Genomic DNA, 8,155 nt, shown 5'->3' on the forward strand with positions numbered 1-8,155 from the left:
GGAATCCATTCTCCCGCAGGACTCTGTCCCTGCAGCCTTCCCCAAGGGGTGGATCTGTGTCCAACTGAGAGGTGATTGGGGTGGGGAGTGTCTGGGAATAAAATTTTGCCAGAAAAGCTGGGGTCCACCATAAAATCTAAAGAAAATGCAGATGTGATTCACACTTAGAGTGACCAGATATCCTGATTTTATAGGGAAAGTCGAGATATTCAGGGCTTTTTCTGATATAGGCGCCTATTACCCCCCACACACTGTCCTGATTTTTCACACTTGCTGTCTGGTCACACTTAGGAGGTGTGAATTTGCGCCTCCAAGAGGTGGGGCAACACAGACATTTATTAGTTGGTTACTGACTTTTATTTAACAGCTATGACTCTTTTCGCTCAGGCAGTATATACCTTACAGCCACCAACGGTCTTCAGGGGATTGTCATTAGCTGCCAGATGAATTCAACTTGAATTCCATTTAAATGTGTTTTCATTTCAGACTGATGCAATGTATTTTGTTAAAATCTAATGCCCACTGGTAATGACCCATCCAAGGATGTCCTATTACAAGGTACCCGAGCACATAAAAACATGAGTCTCTACTGCACGGGAATAAGAAGCCAGCAGGTCTGTTAGCTAAGCCACTATGTGGTCCAGCCACCAGAGGGGGTCAGTGAGCCATGCTGTGTGAATGGTGATTAGGGCAGTGATTCTCAACCAGGGTATGGGTACCCCTGGGGGTACACAGAGATCTTCCAGGGGGTGCATCAACTCATCTAGATATTTGCCTGGTTTTACAACAGGCTACACAAAAAGCAATAGCAAAGTTAGTACAAACTACAGTTTCATACAGACAATGACTAGTTTATACTGCTCTGTCTACTACACACTGAAATGCAAGTACAATATTTATATTCCAAATGATCTGTTTTATAATTATATGGTAAAAATGAGAAAGTCGGCAATTTTTCAGTACTAGTGGCTGTGACACTTTTGTATTTTTACGTCTGATTTGTCTGCAAGTCGTTTCTGAGGGAGGTGAAACTTGGGGGTACACAAGACAAATCTGACTCCTGGAAGGGGTACAGTGCTCTGGAAAGGGTCAGAGCCACTGGATTAGAGGCAGTCTAGAGAACGCTTCCTAGCAGAAATCTTCCTTGTGGTTGTACCTATCTGCAGAGACAGCGCCCGTTAGGCTGCAATATTCATCTGCAAGGCTCAGGGCTGCCAATTCAGTTTTCTGCTCTAACCAGCCCCGGCAACAGGGGGCGAGGGGGAGGCAAGGGGGGCAATTTCCCAGGGGCCCGGGTGATTTATAAGGGCCCAGGGGCCCCCAAATGCTGACTGCCTGATGAGCCTGCCCACCCTGTCCATCAGGCAGACCTGGAGCATTGGCCTCTCCCCATTGGTCCTGGGAACTGTCAGTCTCAGAGTCCTGAGTTCCCATCGACCCCTCCCCTTTCTTTTGGTACTGGGATCTAGCAACCAACACACCACCTGACACAAAGGGAGTTAGGAGAAAACCTCCCCCCATGATGTTCCAACATTGCCCACTAGGGGGAGCTTTGTGCCCCTACTCCTAGAACTGCTGCTGCTGGCCAGGGCAGGAGGCAGGAGGCCAGACTGGCCCCCCTGGCTGGGTGAGAAGCCGGAGGGACACCAGCCGTGCTGAGCTGGAGCCGGTTGTTAAATCTAGAAGCCCTTTTAGAACCGGTTTTCCGGCGCAGGACAACCAGTTCTAACAGCAGCAAAGAGTCCTGGGGCACCTTATAGACTAACAGACGTTTGGGAGCGTGAGCTTTCGTGGGATGCAGCCGACGAAGTGGGTATCAGCCACGAAAGCTCATGTTCCAAAACGTCTGTTAGTCTATAAGGTGCCCCAGGACTCTTTGCTGCTTTAACAGATCCAGACTAACACGGCTCCCCCTCTGATACTTGGTTCTAAAAAGGCTTTTAAATTTAAAAGCTCTGGCAGCTCCCTGCCCCCGGCCCCAGCTCCCCTCGCTCTGCCTCCTCCCCTGACGCTTCCCCCAGCTTCTTCTCCTCCTCCCCTGCTCCGGGGTGCGGGTGGGAAGGGGCCGTGAGGAGGGATCCAGGCTTTGTGTGGGTCAGCCCTGACTCTGGCGGCACGGCGCGACTCCGGCCCCGGCCCCGGCCGCACAGCGCGACTTTGGCCACGGCTGCACGGCGCGACTCCGGCCCCGGCCCCGGCCGCACGGCTCCAGCCCAGGCCAGGCCCCAGCTCTGGGCGGTGTGGCTCCGACCCCGGCACTGGTAAGCAGTATGGCTCTGACCCCAGGGGGTTGGATAAGGCGGGGACAGGGAGCCGGGGGGTTGGATGCTGCAGAGGTTCAGGGGATGGGAGGGGGGTTGGGTAGGCGCCGCGTGGGATTTCCGGGGGTCTGTCGGGGTGGCGGTGGATGGGGTCAGGGCAGTCAGGGGACAGGGAGCAGGGTGAGTTGGGTAGGGGGTGGGGTCCTGGGGGGCAGTTAGGGTTGGGGGTCTCGGGAAGGAGTGGTCATGGGACAAGGAGCAGGGGGGAGGTTTATGGGTTGCAGTTTCCGAGGGGGGCAGTTGGGGGCAGGACATGGGTGGGGGTTGGATGTGTGGGGTGTACTCACCGGGTGGTTCTCTACTGGGTCTTCAGTGGCGGGTCCTTCACCTGCCAGAGCCGTGCCACCGAAGACCCGGTAGGGAACAGGTTCTTAAGATTTTGGCAGCTCATCACTAGATACCAGGGCAGATTGGCCCTTAGGTCTGATCTGGTGTGGCAGTTCTTATGTTCCTAAGTTCCTTAGGACAAGAAGTGTAACCCTTCTGCCCCTCTGAGTTGGCAGCAACAAGGGCCGGGTTCAGTATCCAGGGGTTCCTTTTCAATAACACAAAGCAAAACCGGCTCGAGCCCCCACCCAGTGACCTGGGACAATTACCTACCACCCCCCCCCGGGCGCCTCTAGGAGGCAACACTTCCCCACTCGCAAGCACAGAGTCCGAGTGTAGCAAAATCCTTTTAATAAAGGAGGGAAACAATGCGGCATCACGTTGGAGAGACACCACAAACAGGACTATACACAAACCATAAGCAAAAAACCCACCTCCAAGTACATTTGGCACTGTCCTTTTCCCCCTTAGGGTCTTAAGTCCAATCACCCCAAAGTCCAACAACCCAAGAGTCTCTGTCTCTGGTCAGTGCCACCCCAGAGTTCAAAAGTTTATCTGCCGAGTTTTACCCCCCCAACCTGGGTGGAAATGCCGGGGGGGGGGCACACACAGGGTGTTAAGGGGCACCTTACGTGGGGCCAGGGTCGACTGCCCGGCTTCTCCGTGGAGTTCTGCTGCAGCCTTCACCATGACTGGCTCCTCTCCACCAGCTGTGCCGCTCCTCCAGCCAACCCGTGAACCGCATCAGCCATCCCCACGAACTGCTCCACACTGCTCACTGCTCCATGGGCTGCGCCAACGTGCTGCAGACTGCTCCTCTCTGCCAGCCGCTTAGCGATCGATCTTCAGGCTCCCCCACTCAGTGATCTCAGCTCAGTAAGCTTAGCTCTTTTAGTGATTTCAGCTCTTAGTGGTTTCAACTTGTAGTAGAGGAGCCCCAGTGCCACCTTGGCCCAACGTGAATTCAGGTCAGCAGCCTCCAGATGGACTCCTAAAGGATTCAAAATTAGCTCTGCTCTTTAACAGTGGAGAGAGGCAGATGTGCAATTGGTGTTCCAGGCCCTCAAAAGGGCCCCATACCATCAGGTACACACACCAGTCCCCAGCCTCACTCCCTTCACTGGGTTTTGGAACCCATGTCCCTTGTCCAGCAAGTACTATTTAATGTAGGTTGAGTCATTTCTGTCATAAAGCAGTCTCATAGTTCCTCATTCACATAATTAAGGTAACAGCACTTTTTTTCCTTCCTGCCCCAATAACAAAGAAATTGGGGATTCCACAGTGTGAAAATAACCATCCCATGCTGCTGTGTGTTATGCTAAGTGGAGTGGGTTTACCAATGCAAATGCACATTCCTAAAATTCCTTTGCTCACTCCTCATAATGTACCACCAGATGTCAGGGTAGATCTCATCCTGACTCTGCTTACAGAAGCAATGGGCTTAAATTGCAGCAAGGACGGTTTAGGTTGGACATTAGGAAAAACTTCCTGTCAGGATAGTTAAGCACTGGAATAAATTGTCATTGGAGATTTTTAAAAGCAGTTTAGACAAACATTGTCAGGAATAGTCTACATAATACTTAGTCCTGCCACGAGTGCAGGGGACTGGATGACCTCTGGAGGGTTCCTTCCCTACAATTCTATAAGTGACAGAAGTTCCGATACCTTCGTGGACTGCTGAAAATGAATGTTATTCGCACCCGTCTTTTCTTTCCGCTGTTGCAGAAATACCCAAACGGGGCAGGATCGGTGAATATCAGCAGTTATCTTTCCACTATCAAGCACTGCCTCAATGGTTTCGTGCATCGCTGCACTAACTGCCCACTCCTTTGTTGGCAAAGCCAGCTATGAAACTGTCCCTCCTGCCTCCCAGAATTCCATCGATCGGGCTTGGTGCCAGGAATTAGGCAGACCCGGGACATATGAGTTTTTCTGAGGATTATCTGTAGGTTTCCTGGAGTGGATGAGAATGGGCATGGGGCCAGGCTCACAGCTGGTGTCAATCAGTGTAATTCCATTGAGTCAATGGGATCTCACTTAGGGGTCTTTAAGTGTTACCACAATACAAATAATAAATGCCTCCCCTTCCATTTTATTTTTTGCAGAACTCCGGGAACTTCAGTGGCAATATAGCAGGCAACAACAAGAAGAGTGTTTAAGCAACAGAGATTCCCTCTGGATGTCACACTGATGCACACACATCAGGACAACCTGGTTTCATGTCTGGTTAAAAGTTTGCTAAGCAAGGCATATTTGCTGAGCTGTTACTGTGTTGTGAAGGCAGTTTGGAAATGTTACCTGCTCCAGGGGGCTTATGAACATCTCCCAGGGCTTATGGCAGGTTGAGTTCCTCTCCCACACTCCTCCCGGGCAGCTGCGAAGACTGCTACGAGAGGCTTTCCGATATCACCCAGAAGGCACTGCTGCTGCAAGCCACGTCACCAAGGGAACAAGCAGTAGGCTCCAGGGAATATGGGAGTTTTCCTGCAACTGAGGGGAGATTCATATCACCACAATTCCCTTTGGCATCCAATAACATATCACGCAAAAAGGTCTTCAAGAATCACCCAGAACGCACTGCTCTCGGCAACAGTCGCAGAAACTCAGGAAATATTTTGCAGTCAAGGATGCCTTGGCTGCCTCTTTGCTATCAGAGTAAACTTGCGTTGTGCCTTGGAGTGGGAATATCACACGGCATTTTTCTTGCAGAATAACAATGGAGAGTCACTTGTCCCTGTGACTGTCTCGCCCCGAGAGGGTCTCTCGCCAGAGTTTAGCAGCTACAGTAGTAGGGAGATGATATTAACTCTGTCTCTTGTACAGATGAGGCACCAGTGGAATCCTGGCCACTTTAGGAGACAAGATACCAGACTAGAAGGGCCTATTGCTCTGTTCCAGCTCAGAGAGGAGGGGAGGGATACCAGGGCAGATTAACCCATTGGTTTTATCTGGAGTGATGATTCTTATGCTCCTTGGGAGGTAATAGATTTTCTCAGGATTATCTGTAGGTTTCCAGGAGTTGCTGAAAATGATGATGTGTCCAGATCCCCACCTGGTGTAAATGGTCTCTAGCTTCAGTGGAGTCAAAGGACCAGATCACCAGCTGGTGTAAATCAGCCATAATTCTCTTGGAATCAATGGGATTTCAAGTAGGGACCTGTAGGCGGTACCGTAATGCAGACAATGAATACCCACCCTCTATCTTCTTCTTGGAGGACTCTGGCAGCTTGAAGGTCACCAGCAAGCCTGGGTACTCACTTAGGTTGGTAGCCCATGCTACCACATCTGTGCTATTATAGATTGAAGCTAGCAAAGGTATGCCTCCCTGTGCTCTAATCACACCTCCCGACTGCAGTGTGGACACACCCAGATGGACAAAGAGGAGAAATGAGCTGCCCAAAGTCATCGGGCATTCGGCCAAGAAAAAGCAGATGTTGGGGCCTCACAGGTCAGCTTCTCATTGGAAAATAAATCAGTGGTCCAGAGTCTGGGTATCTTCCTAGTGCCACTTGTATATTTACATGCTATACACCTGAACTGGAACAGAGATGGTCACAAACAGCACACAGACAAACCCCTCTATCAGTAATCTTAGCTCAAACACAAGTGCCCAGTTCCCAGGGAGCAGCTCTGCCCCAAGTACAGATTCCAGTAAGGGAGATTAACGCAGACTGCAAACTCCCCTGTGTAGACAAGCAGACTCACCCCTGCGGCGCCTCCTGCTGGTGACTCCTGGGAATTAGCTCATTCTAGCTCTGGAGCGCCCTCTGCAGGCCAGTGATCTGCCTGTCCTCTAGCCCCCATGTTCCTCACTGGACCCGGTGACCTTTTACATGGGGTGCTGCCCCCTGGCAGTAACCCCTTTCCCTCAGGGTCTCCCCTCCCTGGGAAATCCCCACCCACTATCCCCACCTCGCCTCAGTGTATGGCAACTGCCAGTCATTGTCTAGCCCCACGCCCTGGGGCAGGCAGCAGTATCAGCCACTCAGCACTGGCAAGGGGGGGTTGGACCTGCTGCCTTGGCCTCCCCCTGGGCTGCCCTCTGCAACCCCCAGTACCTGTTAGCCCAATGCTAGGCCGCAGCCTGGGGCTTTCCAGGCTGGAGCTCCCCAGCTCCTCTGCCTTTCCCCAGCCCTGCTCCACTCAGGTACCCTGTGTCCAGCTCCCTGCAGCCAGGCCCTTCTCCCTCTATAGATGGAGAGAGACTATAGATGGCTGTTGGCTCCCAGCCTCTTACAGGGGCCAGCTGGGCCTGACTGGAGTCTGGCGACAGCTGAGCCTGTTTCCCCCAATCAGCCCAGGCTTCTTGCCCCAGCCACAGCCTCTCCCAGGGCTGTTTTTAATCCTTCAGGGCAGGAGCAGGGGTCCACCCCGCTACACCCTGCAACAGGGCCCTCAGACAGTTTGAACTTAATGGAGCTACACCTATTTACCCTAGCTGGGGATCTGGTGCCAGTGATTCCAGTGCAGCTATGGTCCATTCACACCAGCTTGGGATCTGGTCCCATTGACTCCAATGCAGCTATTGCCAATTCTCATCAGCTGTAGACTTGGTCCTGACAGAGCAGCTTAGCCTTTCACCCTCAATAACCTCGCACACCTACCTAGTGTGTCTGTCACTATCCACATGTCAAAACCACAGAACAACAAAGAGCTTGTGAGGCTCCTCTTTGACTTTGCCTCACGGCACATTTAACTTGTCACCGGAGGCAAATCCCTCTGTGAGGCGACATCTCTCTGCCATTTCCTCTGATGCAAGAACTCTTCCTAGAAACCAGCCTTGAGAACACCTCCTCTTGTTCATCTCTGGCAGCCGTCCGCCTCGTGCTGATAAGGGCAAGTCAACAGCCCAGCGGAGGAACAATACGCACCTGTTCAGATCCCTGGATGACAGAACATGCTCCTCACGCCAACTCGGGCACACAGAGGACAAGCGACACGTCGCCTTCCGGAGCTTGTGTGGGGCGGGGGGTGGGTGCCGGCTCTTCAGAGACGGTGTTGTGTCAGAGAGAGTCCATGTCAGCCGCTCCTTGGCGTGTGGAACCCAAACCGCATCTCAATGTTAACGAGCGTGGTGCTACCAACCCACTGTTACGGAGCGGAGCCTCAGATATACCAAGGCCTCTTTACCTCTCTGCCAGTGTAAAGGGAACATTTAAAGTGACTGTAAAATGCAATCACTGTCAGTGGTTTGTGTCACTGAGAATCTACTTCTCTGGGCACTGATATTAGGCTGTAGATAAGGCAGGATCACCACACTGGAGATTTGGGTTTAATTCCCATCTCTCCCACAGACTCCCTGTGTGACCCTGGCAAGTCACTGCTTCGCTCTGAGCCTCAGTTTCCCCTAGTCTGCAAAGTGGGGATAATAATCCTTCCCTTGGCCACGTACACTGTAAACCCTTTGGCGGCAGGGGTTGTCTCTCACTCAGTGTTTGTGCTGTGCCAAGCATAATTATGGCAGAGTTGACAGAACTGCGGAGTCTTGACTCCCATCCTCTTTAATA

This window comes from Mauremys mutica, chromosome 17 (assembly GCF_020497125.1).
Source record: "Mauremys mutica isolate MM-2020 ecotype Southern chromosome 17, ASM2049712v1, whole genome shotgun sequence".
NCBI classification, from domain to species: domain Eukaryota; kingdom Metazoa; phylum Chordata; order Testudines; family Geoemydidae; genus Mauremys; species Mauremys mutica.